General features: G+C 42.3%; 1 protein-coding gene across 15 annotated transcripts in view; it reads right to left on the bottom strand.

The window, feature by feature from the left end:
* ATXN1 (ataxin 1) overlaps positions 1-14914 on the bottom strand; it is a 413109-nt gene that overhangs the window by 263306 nt on the left and 134889 nt on the right. The window contains exon 1 of one of the 15 annotated variants that reach the window (XM_072814240.1): positions 11235-11399. The exons of the other annotated variants lie outside the window; for them this stretch is intronic. The gene's annotated coding sequence lies outside the window, so the exon portion shown is untranslated. Of the gene's footprint in view, positions 1-11234; positions 11400-14914 lie in introns of those variants that run through there. 15 annotated transcript variants of the gene reach the window in all.

Here is a 14914-nt window from a genome sequence, read left to right as displayed (position 1 = left end):
AGTCCCTGAAACATTAGATGTGATAAAAAGTAAAGCAAACAACCAGATGTTATTAGGGCCTGTTAAGTCACCTATTAGAGTGGTTCCTTTTTTTTTTTTTTTTTTTTTTGGCATCTACAGTGACGTCTTATGCTTCTTATTATATTCTTCTCTCACTGTTTAATTAAGTAGGGCCAAGGGGCCTTATATTAACCATACTGGTGGTGCCTTCACTTTCTAAGCCATTAAGCTGGAGCCTAGCCAGGCAGCGTAAAAAAGAGCGAGCCTTTCCTTCCTGGTCAGGAAAGCTCTCTGACTCCCATTTATTTTCTGCTGAAAATGAACAAAGCAATCCTATTTTAGTATTTAGTATCTAGTGCTGGATGACCGCAAAGATGACGGGGTTAAAAGATGTGTCAGCAACCTCAGGTGAAACTCCCAGATTATGAGATAATCTTCAACATGGGCAAGAATGTTAAAATTACATTGTATTTTTTCATTTTTCTTTTTAAGTCATCTCTACACCCAGTGTGGGGCTCCAAATTCACAACTCCGAGATCGAGTTGCACACTCTACTGATTGAGCCCCTCAGGGGCCCTTAAAAATCACATTTTAGGGACGCCTGGGTGGCTCAGTGGTTGAGCCTTTGGCGCAGGCCGTGATCCTGGGGTCCAGGGATCCGGCCCCACGTTGGGGCTGAGCCTGCTTCTCCCTCTACTTATGTCTCTGCCTCTCTGTCTCTCATAAATAAACTAAATCTTTAACAAAAGATCACTTTTTATTTATTTAAAGATCTTATTTATTTATTCATGAGAGACACAGAGAGAGAGGCAGAGACACAGGCAGAGGGAGAAGCAGGCCCCGTGCTGCGAGCCCGACGCTGGACTCGATCCCAGGACCTCAGGATCACACCCTGGGCGGAAGGCGGCGCTAAACCGCTGAGCCACCCACTCGGGCTGCCCTAAAAAAAAAAAAAAAAAAAAAAAAAAAAAAATCACATTTGTAAAGGATCCCTTGGTAACACCGTTATGTAAAGATGCTATGAAAACACAATCATTTCCCCCAACTACAAAAAACTCTGATTTAAAAGGACTCTGTATTCCGATGTGATGTCACAACTGTGTCTGGCTTTTTATCTCACGACTAGAATACCTTTTCGGGAGAATTACTGCACGCTGTGGTTAAGTGCTTAATGAGGGACTAATTAGTCCTCCTCCCAAGCCCTTAAACTCCGCAGGGAAATGAGGTCAGAGCCCACTTCCAAGCCTACAGCAGCAGATGGAGGAGGTTGCCGCAGCGGCACAGAGGAGCCCCTTTCCCGAGGGGAAGCCCGTATGACGGAGGACCCACCTCCAGCACGGGCTAGGCCCTTCGCGGTCAGGCACCGGGCACTTAAAAGCGAAACATTTTTTTAAAGAAAGGCTTGCAAAGGAGCTGTTCCAGGCAGCGGGACCACCCAGCCACGCGTTCCTCCAGGCTCCTCCTCCCCGGGCCTCGCGGCCACGCCCCCGCCCCCTGATTGGCTGCCCGCGCCGAGGGGGCGGGGCCGGGCCGCGGCTGCTCCGCCTCGCCCCTCCCGCCCCTCCCGCCCCCCGCGCGTCCCGGCGCCCGCGCGGGAGCCCGCCTGCCAGTGGCTCCGTCCAGCTCCTCTTTCTCCAACAGGCACGGCGAGCAAATGAGAGGTTATGAACACCTCCAGTGGAAGGAGGCTCTGTAAGGGACCTTCGTCAGCAGCCAGTGTCCCGAGAGTGTAGGACGGATGTGCGCACCCCCGCCCCGCAGCCCTGCTGGGCGTGCAAGGACTGCACCTTCTGCTGGTCACAATTATGGCAGCAGGGCAGGAAAAGGTTTCCTCGGGAAGGAGGCCTCTCGTGTTTATCCCCTCATAAACATAAAACTATTCCCAACACAAGGGAAAGTATATTCCTAAATGCAGTGCTGCCAAACCCACGGGGAGAGAGACAAGGCTGGAAGTAAAACCTTTGTGCTCCCCAACCTGATTCAAGTTTTAGTAGGAAGCCAGGAAGGCACACATCTCTGGCCAGCACAGCAGAGAGAAGCAGCTGAGTTCTCCACAGTGCTGGAAACAGAAGCAAGTAGGCCAGGATTAAGTAAAAGCAGTGGAGTCCATCCAGGGTGATGTTTGGATGCACCACTCTGGATGGTGTGCACAGCTTGTCACACCTTGCAGGGGCTGGTTGCCAGTGTAGCATGGTCTTAAGACCACAGCCCTCCAACAACTCCCTGTTCCTGTACCTCTGTAATTAGAATCTTTCCTTTGGCTTAAAGATGATCTTCCTCTTTAAATTTGAGAATAACAGGCTACCTTGGAAGTGGAATAAAAAAAAAAAAAAAGAACACACACATACACAGAAAGAGAACAGGTTTTGAATCAAAGCTAAATATTAATCTTACTTTTACCACTTTCCAGCTCTGTAACTTTGGGGAAGTTATTTACTAGCTTGACTCTCAAGTCCATCAGCTGTGAAATGAGACAAACACCTGTCTCAGAAAGTTGGTGCAAAGCTCAAGTTCAATTATGTATAGAAAAGTATGTGGCCCAAACCACACACAGAGCAGACATTCGGACACTGGTTTTCCTCTCCTTTTGTACAGAGCAGGTCAGAATAAGGGAGTGAGTTAGAACAGCATGATGACACTGGCTTCTGGATATGGAAATAGTGTGAAAGTCAGTAAAGATGGGGATGGGGGCAGCGGGAAAGCAGGGGACCCCGGGGCCCGGTAACAGACTGTTTCATAAACATGGTGAGGTCAGCTCTGCTCCAGGGCACATGGTAGCTGCAAGTTGACATGTATGTGCAATGCTGACTGGCTGGCAAGAATATAAATGTAGAGACCGGCCTCTGCCAAGGAGCCACACCTCACCCCTCCCAAAGCTCTCCCTTGCTTGGTGTTCTCCTGGGGCGATGAGGTGCTGGAGTGCATCTGAACATCTGTACTAGAGCATCACCTGCAAGGGAATGGAAGCAGATGAAACTTTGACCAGATGGCAGGGGGCAAGCCAGCAGAAGATACCAAGTGCAATTTCCAACTTGCTGAAGCCCAACAATGGCAACCAGATTCTACTGACCCACAGGCCAGGTGAGTGGGGTTGGAGATCTCCCTCCTGAGTTACCAAGGACTGGCCCCACACCAAACTGTGTTGCCAAAGATGGATTTCTTTTCTTGTGCATCTACACCTTCATGCTTATGGATCATCCCTTATCTCCCACTGAAGAGCCAGACGTCACTGGCTTCCAAAGCACTAACTGAGCAATTTCACACTCACTTAGGTGAATGAACCACACAGAGAGGGCTAAAATGGTAGGAAGGGAGGACCTCTAGGTCAGGCTGATGAAATATATTTTTTTGAAGAGAAGACTTTTGAAGTCCAGAAGACTAATAGGCAGAAGACAAACCCTCCAAAATTTCCCTTCCTTAATTACTGCCCATAAGAACGAGCTTAACCTGAATAACAAAAAGGGAAGAGGTGTTTTTAGTAATAAACAGTAACAGCTAACACAGGTAGCAGTGACATTATTTAGAAATGTTAATAGGTCAAGACTCCAGCCCTCTGTTCCCCCGTAAGACTTACCTGGAGCCCCACTGGTGTGCACAACATGGGCCTGGGCGGGGGGTGTCATGGACCGGACAGTGTTTACTGCTGCTATGTTACTGGGGTGACTTAAGCAGTTTTGCTTTAACAAAATTCCAAAATGCAAAAAGGGTAAACAATAATGGAACGGTACACAGAAATCTTGTAAGTGGTTTATTGTGCTTTGTTTTTCCCTTAGGCAATTGAAATGGTAAATGGTAAATGAAGGGCTGTTCATTTCTATTTAATAATCAAGATGAATAATCTTGAGATCATTCATTCTGTGTATTATCTGTAATAAATGTTTTAAATTCCAGTTGACCTTTCCCTAACCCCCTGGTATACTTTTGGGCTTTTCATCCTTCCTTTCTATGATGAGCTGCATGCACAAAGAATATGATACAATTCTAATACTAGTCTGAGCAAAACCACAATGGAAGGTAAATAAAAGCATCATACAATGCTTCCCAAAGCCAAGGGAAATGATTTTGGAGTATACACATCGCTGATTATATTCCATCAGTACAGATAATTAAAAGTTGACTATATAATAATATTAAACAGCAGGCACAACTTTTTGAAAATTTCTCCCTGATATTAGCAATGCAAAAACACCGACTTGAATGTTCAACGCTAATCAAATTCATCTCTTCTTAAGAGCAGTGTATAATAAATGGGTAGCCTAAAAGGAATGCTTTGAACAGAATGCTTCACTATTGTCTGATTATTCTAAATTTAAAACTCCAACAAAGGAAAGGATTATTCTTCTCAAGGTTCGAGATTCACAAGGATTTGGTAATGAAATTCCTCTAGGAGAGCAAATAAAAAAATTGCTATCTACAAGCTGCCAGTGTTTTATGTCTGTAGTGTTTTTAAATCAAAGTCACCATTCATTCAACAACAAATGTTTGTTTGAATAAATGAATGAAAGAAAAGGGCCTCCAAATACTTTACAAGTGTAATCACCTATAAGTTATGAATCAGGCAGCAACTTTCATCATCCCCAAGTGCACAGGCTGAGACAAGTTAAATATCAGCTCTCACCAAGCAGGCCAAAGCCAGACCTGGAAAGTGAAGCCATGTCCTTTGATGCTTAGAAAATGACCCAGCCTCGAGCCTGTTGCTTAGCTGCCTCACTGCAAACTCTTAATTCAATTTGGAATGCATGTTATCTAGGCCAGGTGAGGTAAGATTAAGGAAGCATAACAAAGCCAGGCTTGTTCCTGAAATTACACAGGTAGTCCAAAAAAAAAAAAAAAAAAAAAAAAAAAAAAAAAAAAAAACCACAGGAAAAGAAAAAGAAAAACCCCATCAAAGTGCTAAAACTGAACACTGAACACGAGATTCCTAATATTAACGTCTTCACTCTAATGAGGCACCAAGAGAAAATTGGTCAGTGCCAGCATTGATTTTATACTGAGAGGAAGAAAAAAAAAATGTGCCTGCAGGATACTGGATGAGAGGTGGAATCCAAGGTTCCCCAGGGGGCTACAAGTTTATTCTTCCAGCAGCACTGCTAACACCCATCTTTTTCCATTCTGACCTTCTAACAGGAGGCGGTGGAGAGCCAGCCAGACACTTAAAAATCTATTTGTTTCAGTAACTCAGAGGAGAAATACAACTAGAAGATTTTGTCCAAGTGGAATCTATTGTGCAAGCAGAAAATTCTCATGCATTTCAGAGTGAGGGCTCTCAAATAATACATAAATCTTAAAAAGTTTTCAAAACCCATGCCAAGGGAATTCAAGGAATTAATATTACCCCCACACTAAACTGTCCTTTGTGAGCTAAGCATAAGCCTAGAGTAACTGGCCCAACGTCTATTTTTCTGATCCCAGAGGAAGGTGAAGCAGAGCTGTCCTGACCCAAATCGTAAAGTAGGTAAAGTTTGTCTACAGGATCTTTCCCCTCTGGTCCCCTACAGTGCCTCCCCTTCAGGTCCCAGGGGTTTTTGTCCTGTGACTCCTTCCCACCCCTCCCCTGTCAACATTAACACCAGTGAAACACACTGTTTCAATAGGAATATACTCAGGTCAATGTTTTGCCCTCTGAAAAACATGCATCCTTTAAAACTTTTGATTTTTTAAACTCCTCTCCTTTAAATTCTAGCATAGGCCAGCAGCCAACATTCTGAATTGGGAGATAAATTACAGTAACTCTCTTATTTTTAAAAGCTTATTTCCCTTCATCTTAAGGCCTACCATTACTATGGAAACATGTTGAAATCACAAGCTGGAGTCCTACGACCATGGTCCTATGACCGTGGTCAAACTCTGGGAGCCACAGTTATGCATTTGTAAAGTAGGAATTATTATAATGTAATAGGACATGAGAATTATGAGATCATGAATATAAAGTGGCTGGCATGTTGCTATCTTAAAGACTATATACACTACCTCAGAAAGAACACTGGGGTTCCCCAGTGGAGGTGGGTGCAGCCCCAGGCTGACGCAGCCACATTGGAGGGCCATCCACCCAGAATCACTGGGAACTAAGAGCCTGGTTCTTACCAGTTTCTGAGCTTGTGGCCTCAGCCCCGGAGCCAGACGCCCCCTAAAGGCAGGTCTTGGGCTAGTCCTTCTCTCAGACCATTCTTTTCCTGCTGAGGGTATCTAAACTCTTCTCTACACCTCTCCTCCCTGTTCCCTTGGCCCAGGGAGATAGGATTCTAGGGATACAGCACCACTGCTCACTGTTCCCCCTCCTCTTCCCAATCCCCACCCTCCATCCTGTATTAGAATTTTCAAGGGTGGGGGGAGCCTCCCAACAGCCCCACAATTGAGTTTACCCAGCTTGCAGCCCCTGGCAGCCAGAACCTATTTTAAAACAAATTTCCACAAGGAAAGGCAAGTTTTGAGATGGGCGGGTGACCCAGCAGGAAGAGAGGCCCCACCCCACCATAAATGGGGTGAGCTCACCAAAGCACTAGGCTTGACTCAGGCTTCCTTGGGATGTCTGTGTTGAGTTTCACAAATCAAATATAAACACTGTGGCAGAGGTTTAGAGGCAGGAGAGGGCATGACCATAGGTACAGAATGGGAAGGCTTCACCAGAACAGGCAGAAGTAGGAGAGGCATGGAAAGCCAAATGGGACAAACAGGATGCCAGGGGGAAGAAGTTATGATGCAAAGAAGCACCCAGGCTGAAGAAGGGATGAGGGCAGCGGAAGCACCCACAGGAAGATCCATAGCAGGCAGCATATAGGATGCTTGCAAGCAACACAGCTGTAACACTGAGGGACGCAGGTTGAGTCCCCATTGGTCCCTGTGTCTCGGCCAGTGTTTTCTAGGCTGGTGTCAGGAGGCATAATCTCCCCCTAAAAGAACAGGACCTGGTGGGAAGGGCCATGGAAGGTGAATCCATAAACCAGGGGTCTCTTTGTCTGGTCCTCTCCTAGGATAAGACTTTATGAAGGGGAGACTTGGTAAAGGCCTTTACCCAGTTCTGAGCAATGGGGAACAGCTGCAAATGCTTCCCAAGAGCCCCTCAACACAAAGAGACAAAGACTAATGGGATAAAGGAAATGCTTCACACTTAGGTTTTGAAAGAGGAGGATATAGAGAAGCCCAACTGTTAGAAGGTGGGACCCAGGATGTCTACATGTTATATGTAAATTGCACACATATACATGTATGTATCCTATTATATATCATATCAGAAGAAAGAAAACCTACTAATTATAAACATTAGTAAATGAATCGGGGGGGTGGAAAATGATAAAAAAATTGTTTTAATTGTGTAAAAGTAATACAAATTAGTCACTTACGTAAACTGCTCTCACTAATAGCCAATTCCATGTGGCCCCTTACCAGTGAATTGTATCATGAACTATGTGCTCTCCATTAACTCACTGTGTACGTTACATTTCATGACAGTGCTAAATTCTGTTTTATGTGTTCAGGCTTCCTATTTTCTGGCGCATATAACTGCAGAATCGGAGCACTAGAATGGACCTGAGAGAGATTCTTTACTCTCTTTCATTTCACAGATGTGGAAACTCAGAGAGGACATGGCCCTCCCAAACCCACAAGAGAACTAGTGGAGAATGGAGCTGGGGATATAGCTCATGATCCCTGCACTGCTTCTGGGTTTATCCTTACAATGGTATGTACCTAGATGACACTGTGGGGATATAATCCCTTCCTGCTTATTCTGTAAGACCATTTGCTCACAATTCAGGGTTATTCAAGGAGCATGGGAAACAGGTATGATTTGGGGAAAGGCATAAGCACAGGAGTAGAGATGCTGGAACTCTCCATTAAGCAACTTTAGGATGACATGACCTTTGAAGAAATTTAGTCTCCTCTCTGTAAGAAAATCAATAGTCAACAGGATGCAGTAGAAAAAAATGTAGGTCATCAAGTCAGAGACTCCAGGATGAGCCTCAAAGTTTACTAGCTATGTGGCCTAAGACAAGATACAGAAACTTTTCAAGTCTATACTCCCTTAACCATAAAACAAGCATGATGATGATACTTATTCTAATGAGTTGTGATATAAAATGAGATTATATATTAAGAACACCTAGCATAGCACATATGCTCAATCAATATTCAGTAATCAGTCAAGGCCACTAAGAAAGCCTCACCTTTAAACACGTGTGATGGATACCTGGACGTGAAAGGTGTTTCCAAGGCCAAGTATGTGTTAATTCATGAAAACCATGGGAAGCATTTTCCAATGTGTCAGTGTTATATTCGTGTACAATTTCAAAATATATTGCCTGTCAGTGTCTAGGGTAAGAAATCTAAGGGGGAGTTGTAGAAGCCAGGTGTGTTTCCATCTGACATGTCAAAACACATGAAAATGTACCCATCTGCCTCATGCAACCATGGTCTATCATTAGGGAACCACCTCTTGCTTTACATCAAAATGTGTTCACAGGAAACAAAAATAACCATAAGTCAAGGGTATCCCCAAATCATTCCTTCCTGATCTGTAATGACGGCTCCTTGCTCATTTTTCACATCCAAAATCTCAAAGAAATTGATCAGACATCCTAATGTGGTCAACTGCAGGATTGCAGCACACAGCATGTGCTTCTGGGTATCCATGAGCTGGTGTGACGTGCCCAAGGCTTCAGAGAAAAGGAAGCAGCTCATTCCATAGACAAAGGCTCCTCAACCTGTGCTGAGGGATTGGTAAAGGATTCTTCATCTCTTTTCTTACCACGTCTCCCCCCATATGTCATTTTATCAGTAAATGAGAGATTAAAGTCTCATTGGAAAAAGTCAGGAGTTTGTATCTTAAGCTATAAATGGATCTCCAGCCCAAACAGCAATGTGCAAAGTGACATTTCAGTAGGAGCCACTGACGGCCTACAAGCCACCGCCCTGAGTCCAGGTCTGTTCCACAGAGCCCCAGCATCCTGCCCTCCCTCTGTTCTAGAATTGTCTGTGTGACCTGGATGTTCTGGCAAGCAAGCAAACCAGCTCTACCTATGTCTTCTCCCCCTCCCTCCCTCTCTCTTTGTCTCTTCCTTCCTCCCTCGCCCTCCCTCTCTCTCTCTCTCTCCAAGCTCTCTTTTTCTGAGCCACCTTTGTTGACAATAATTGAAGCTGGACCAGTGAAAGGCAAGAAAATGAAAGTCAATAAGTAAAGCTCCCAGATCTATTAAGCCCCTGGCCCATCCTCTGCCCCTCTGTGCTTTGCCATTTTGTTGCTTCTGACTACAATTTTGTTCAGATGTGGAAAGAATGATTTCTCCACTCTTATTCGAAGACATGGGACACTATTGTTCTTTGTTTCCTTAAAATATGTTGGCATTCTTGCTCTCCCAAGTAGGAGAGGTCCTGCAAGGATCACTGAAGCTTCTAGAGTGAAGCAATCATGAGCTAGGCTGAAAAACCAGAACTCAGCTGCCAAATGCTGCCAGGAACAGTGCAAAGGGTGAAACGAGCATCACTTTAAATCATAAACATTATCGCAGGCAAAGTGACTGGCTGCTACTTGGGTGTTCTTCTGTACCTAATTGGACCATGCAGCTTGACACTCTTGGGGACTATTACAGAGATACAGGTGTAGCTTACTATAAACAAAGACTGTGTGTCTGACAATTTACGTGTAAGCCTAACTTTCACAAATTACTTTATGTGCTGAGTGTCCTGGGGGAGTTCACTATTTAAGAGAACTTCACAAATGTTTTATAAAATTCACAGTCCTCTCCATCTGTGTTTTGGAAATTTACATCTTTGAATATCAGATTTCCTTTTTTCTTTTTTTTTAAGATTTTTTTTTGTAAAGAATCTCTACACCCAACATGGGGCTGGAACTCACAACCCTGAGATCAAGAGTCGCATGCTCCACTGCTAAGCCAGCCAGGCGCCCCTAAAATATCATATTTTCAAGAGTCTCTCCCCCTGCCCCACTCTCTCTGCCTTCAATGCACATCATCAATCTCAAAATCACTAGCAAAAGAATGTAAATATAGAAGAAAATACGCACGAGTCAGTGCTGGAAAATACAGCAGGGCACTAGCCACATGCCATCATCTTAAAGACAGTTTTGCTTGATAGAACATAGAAAGCATAACATTAAAAAGGTTGATCCAGGGCACCTGGGTGGCTCAGTGGTTGAGCATCTGCCTTTGGCTCAGGTTGTGATCCTGGGGTCCTGGGATCGAGTCCCACATCAGGCTCCCCATTAGAAGCCTGCTTCTCCCTCCACCATGTCCCTGCCTCTCTCTGTGTCTCTCATGAATAAATAAATAAAATCTTAAAAAAAAAAGGCTGATCCACAGATGTGACTTGTGATCCCCTTTCTCGAGAAAGCAGTCCAGCACTGTTGAGAAAAGGAGCAGAGTTCCTGACAGAAACTCAGAAGTACCAGTCCTCAAATGAAGGAATGAAAGCTACAGGTAACGGCTGGTGGGAAACAAAGCTACTCCCTGGGATCTGGATTGCTGGCAGTCAGAAGGCACGAGAGGAGAAGAACCTAGCATAAGCACCACCATGCCTAAGGTTACCCTACCAGATGTGAGAGGTCTCCCTACATAGCAGGGCCCTGACACCAGATGCATTCAGTCGCCATTATGCAGGTACATGGAGTGATGGTAGAGTCTGGGAGAAATCTAGAACAGAAAATTCTCTCATCCAGTGGCTTCACCCAACACAAAGCAGAAGGCTTGCAAAAAAGAATGCCAACAGAAAGTATCCATAGCTCCAGCTCCCTCGCAGGATGTATGGCTGTTGGACTACACACATCACTGGGTAAATTTTGACCAAGCCTGCAGCTTCCGATGGAGAGAAGGAATCTTGTCTTTTCCAGAAAGCATGGGATCTTTTAAGAACAAATTCCAGGCTGGGTTAGACCTTTAACCATTCAATGATGATAAGCCAAAACTATGCAACATTGGGCCAGTAAAGACTTGTTGATAAAGCAACATAAAACACGCAAGAAGTGAAGGAAGAAGATAATTTTGAAAAAAATTTACTACTGGAAATAGATTTAAGTTTCAAACAAGATGTAATCTTTGCTTGCCCAAAAAAAAAAAAAAAAAAAAAAAAAAATGTGAAGAAAACCCAGACTCTGGAAAAAGACTTGAAAGATTAAGGTGAGACAAGACACGTGAATGAAATCAAAAAGAAACTGACTGAAATACAAAAAAAATAATTAGGAATGTTTTCAATTGTCAATTTTTGAAAGTATAATTTAAAGCTACCTTAGGGGGACTTCTGGGTGGCTCAATCTGTTAAGCATCTGCCTTCTGCTCAGTCATGATCCCGGGGTCCTGGGATCGAGCCCTGCTTCAGGCTCCCTGTTCAGCAGGGTGTCTGCTTCTCCAGCTCCCTCTGCTCCTCCCTCTGCTCATGCTGTCGTTCTTGTTCTCTCAAATAAATAAATAAATAAAATCTTCTTAAAAATAAAAAAATAATAAAGCTACCTTCCTTAGGGCCAATAACAGGAAAAGACAACACTCAAAAATCAAATCAATGATATGAAGAACAAACTTCAAAAACTATACCAAATGGAGAGCAAAAAGACAAAAAGGTAGGTTAAAATGGATATGGAAGACAGAAAAGGAAGCCAAGATATAGATATTTGTGGTTTCTGGAGTAATCAGAACAAATACCACAGAAACAATTATTAAATATACCATGTAAGAAAACTTTTCTGAATTGAAGAAGTACCTGGTTCCCAAAGGGGAAAAAAAAAGCTCACTCTATAAGAGAAAACAAAGAAATGAAAATAGACATAGATACGTATATATGCACATACATGAATTAAGGAAAACTGTCTTCTACTTGCTTTCCAGTGAAACTTTTGAATTCTGAGGTCAAAATAAGATCACTAACATCACCTGAGGAAGGGAAAAAATACAGGTATCCAGGTCACTAAGAGGGAAGAAAAATCAGGCTGGCTTTAGACTTTTAATTGACAACAGAAGAAAGAAAACAAACTGCATAGCTCTGATGGCAAAGAATGCTGATACAAGAATTCTAACAAGGGGTACCTGGGTGGCTCAGTCGATTAAGTGTCTGCCTTCGGCTCAGGTCATGATCCCAGGTCCTGGGCTTGAGCCCCGAGTCAGACTCTGCTCTGTGGGGAGTCTGCTTCTCCCTGTCTGTGTGCCCCTCCCCTTACTCATGCCCCCCCTCACTCTCAAATAAATAAATAAAATCTTTTAAAAAATATGTGATCAAGCCATAGAAATGACAAACAATTGAATATAGTTAGAGAATGATACAGGTTATTCTAGATAATTCTTAGAGGAAAATTTGCAAACATTTAAAAAATAATAATCAGCTGAATCAAAATACCTATGTATCTGTTTTTTAAAAGGAAAGAAGAACCACAAAGGAGAAGAAAGATGTGTTAATCTCATCTTACACAAAGAGAAGGTATGATCAACGAACTTCTTGACACTGTTCACATACAGGTCATTTTTTTTTTTCAAATTTAAGAAGATAAACCAAAAGATTAAACATTATAACTTGAAAATTGTCAGAGAATAACTCTTATCATCAAAATGGAAAGTGGTAGAAACATTAAGGAATCATAAAAGGAAAAGGAATAAAACGATGACAAAAATAAGAACAAGTAGATCAACATTGAAGATAGGTATTAATTCTCTTTTAAAAAGCAAAAGAATCTCTGGTGGAGTCATAAATTAAGAATGACCTCTATGCTATCTGCAAGAAACTCATAATAGTGAAGAGAAAGAAGATTGGAGCAAAGGAACAGGAGAAAATTACACTTTGAAAAGCAGTATGTTAGGGGTGCCTGGCTGGCTCAGTAGGTAAAGTGTGTCTCCTGATCTTGGGGTTGTGAGTTCAAGCCCCACCTTGGACAGACAGCTTACTTAAAAGAAATAAAGGTATAAAAAAATAAAGTGGAACTTTAAAAAAAAATAAAAACAATACATTAAAATCAGAATTAAATATTTAAAGCATTGAACAGGAGTATCAGTTTTTACTAACAAGGGGTACATTCAAAAGAAATGTTAACATTGTATGTGCTAAGAAGCACCTGGCTCAATCACGTAAATGTCTGCCCTTGGCTCAGGTCATGATCTCAGGGTCCTGGGATCAAGTTGGGCTCCCTGCTCGGCAGGGAGGCTTCTCCCTCTGCCTCTGCCTGCCCCGCCTCATGCTCTCTCCCTCTCTCTCTCAAGTAAATAAAAATCTTTAGAGATACACACATACTTTGTATGTGCTGAGACAGAAAACAGAGCATGGAAATATGTAAGAAAAATAAGCAGAGACTAAGAGATATGCAATAGTTTTGTTGAAGTCTACCCCACTGCTTTTAGTCTTGCAGATGAAAAATTAAATAAACGTCTAGAGAAGTAGTATAAAAAAAAAAGGCTCATATCATGACTAGATCAACCTGATAATTACAGCATGAATCTTCTCTACAAAGACTTATGGGACATTAGCAGAAACCAATCAAATATCAGGGCACCAAGGAAACTTGACTACCTCTCAATATTCTATGATCACAATGTGATCAAAGTTCATTAACTTCACATTAATAAAAAAAAAAGCATAAACAATCCAAATAAACGTGTACATTTACAAAGCATTCTTTGAAACAAGTTTAGTCTAAGAGATGCTGACTCATGCAAACTGCAGATTTAGACCATAAAGATAAGGAGTGCATTATATATTAAAATGTAGGCAACCCACACTCAAGCAAATACCTTAAATGTTTTCATCATCAAGAAAAACTTAAAAGAGCAATCACCTCAATAAATCAGAAAAGGGAAATAAAGCCAGGGAAAGTAAAGTGAAGGCAGAGCATGCAAAAATAATAACAGAAAAAAATTCAAAGTTTTAAATGGAAAAGACTTCAAAAGGTGGCCCTTAAAAATATTCCCAAAATAGAATAGATTTACTGCTAGTTAATTTAATGTTCTAAAGAATGAACAACTAGACCAAATTAAAAAGGCAAAGTGGAATAAAACCAAAAACATTGAGGATATTTTTTAATTTTAAGAATATGTTAAATTTGGCTCCACATTAATAAAATTTTAAATACAGAAATGGCAGATATCCTAGAAAAATTAAAAGCTTGCATATTTATTTGAGAAGTAAAAAATCATCAGAAAAATTACTGTAGAAAAATATTGTGTGTGTTGAGCAGGGGTAGGGGATGAGCTTTCATAATACAACAACAGAAAAAGGACCTGAGTTAAATAACTCCGGGGGACAAGTAATTTCAAAGCCTCCAGGCATGGACATGATACAGAGATTACATTATGCCATTCATAGCATCACTGGTTCAATAGAAAAAGTTATCATTATTAAAGTTGCTGAAAAGACATTGTAAAAAAATTCTGTGGGGAGGGGTGTGGAGAATTGGAATAGAATACTCCTTACTTGTCACCAAAAAAGGTATCTGCCATAAATCAATAGCCAACATCACGTTAAAAGAAGTTAAAGGATCCCTGGGTGGCGCAGCGGTTTGGCGCCTGCCTTTGGCCCAGGGCGCGATCCTGGAGACCCTGGATCGAATCCCACGTCGGGCTCCCAGTGCATGGAGCCTGCTTCTCCCTCTGCCTATGTCTCTGCCTCTCTCTCTCTCTGTGACTATCATAAATAATAAATAAAAAATTTTTAAAAAAAAGAAGTTAAAAGTTATAATTAAACTCAGGAATGAAGTCAGTGTACCTGGCTCTACCATTATTATTTAACATGGCATTGGGAAGTTCTAAAAGAAATGAAAATAAGAACATTACAAGAAGAACATTACAGAAGACAATATTTCCATTTTTAGAAATACTATTACTGGGGTGCCTGGGTGGCTCAGTCGATTAAGGGTCTGACTCTTGATTTTGGCTCAGGTCATGATCTCAGGGTTGTGAGACAGAGCCAGGCATAGACCTCCACGCTGGGCTGG

This window comes from Canis lupus, chromosome 37, assembly GCF_048164855.1.
Source record: "Canis lupus baileyi chromosome 37, mCanLup2.hap1, whole genome shotgun sequence".
In the NCBI taxonomy this organism is placed as follows: Eukaryota; Metazoa; Chordata; class Mammalia; order Carnivora; family Canidae; genus Canis; species Canis lupus.
The sequence above is the reverse complement of the archived record's forward strand: the minus strand, read 5'-3'. Positions and strand labels throughout refer to the sequence as shown.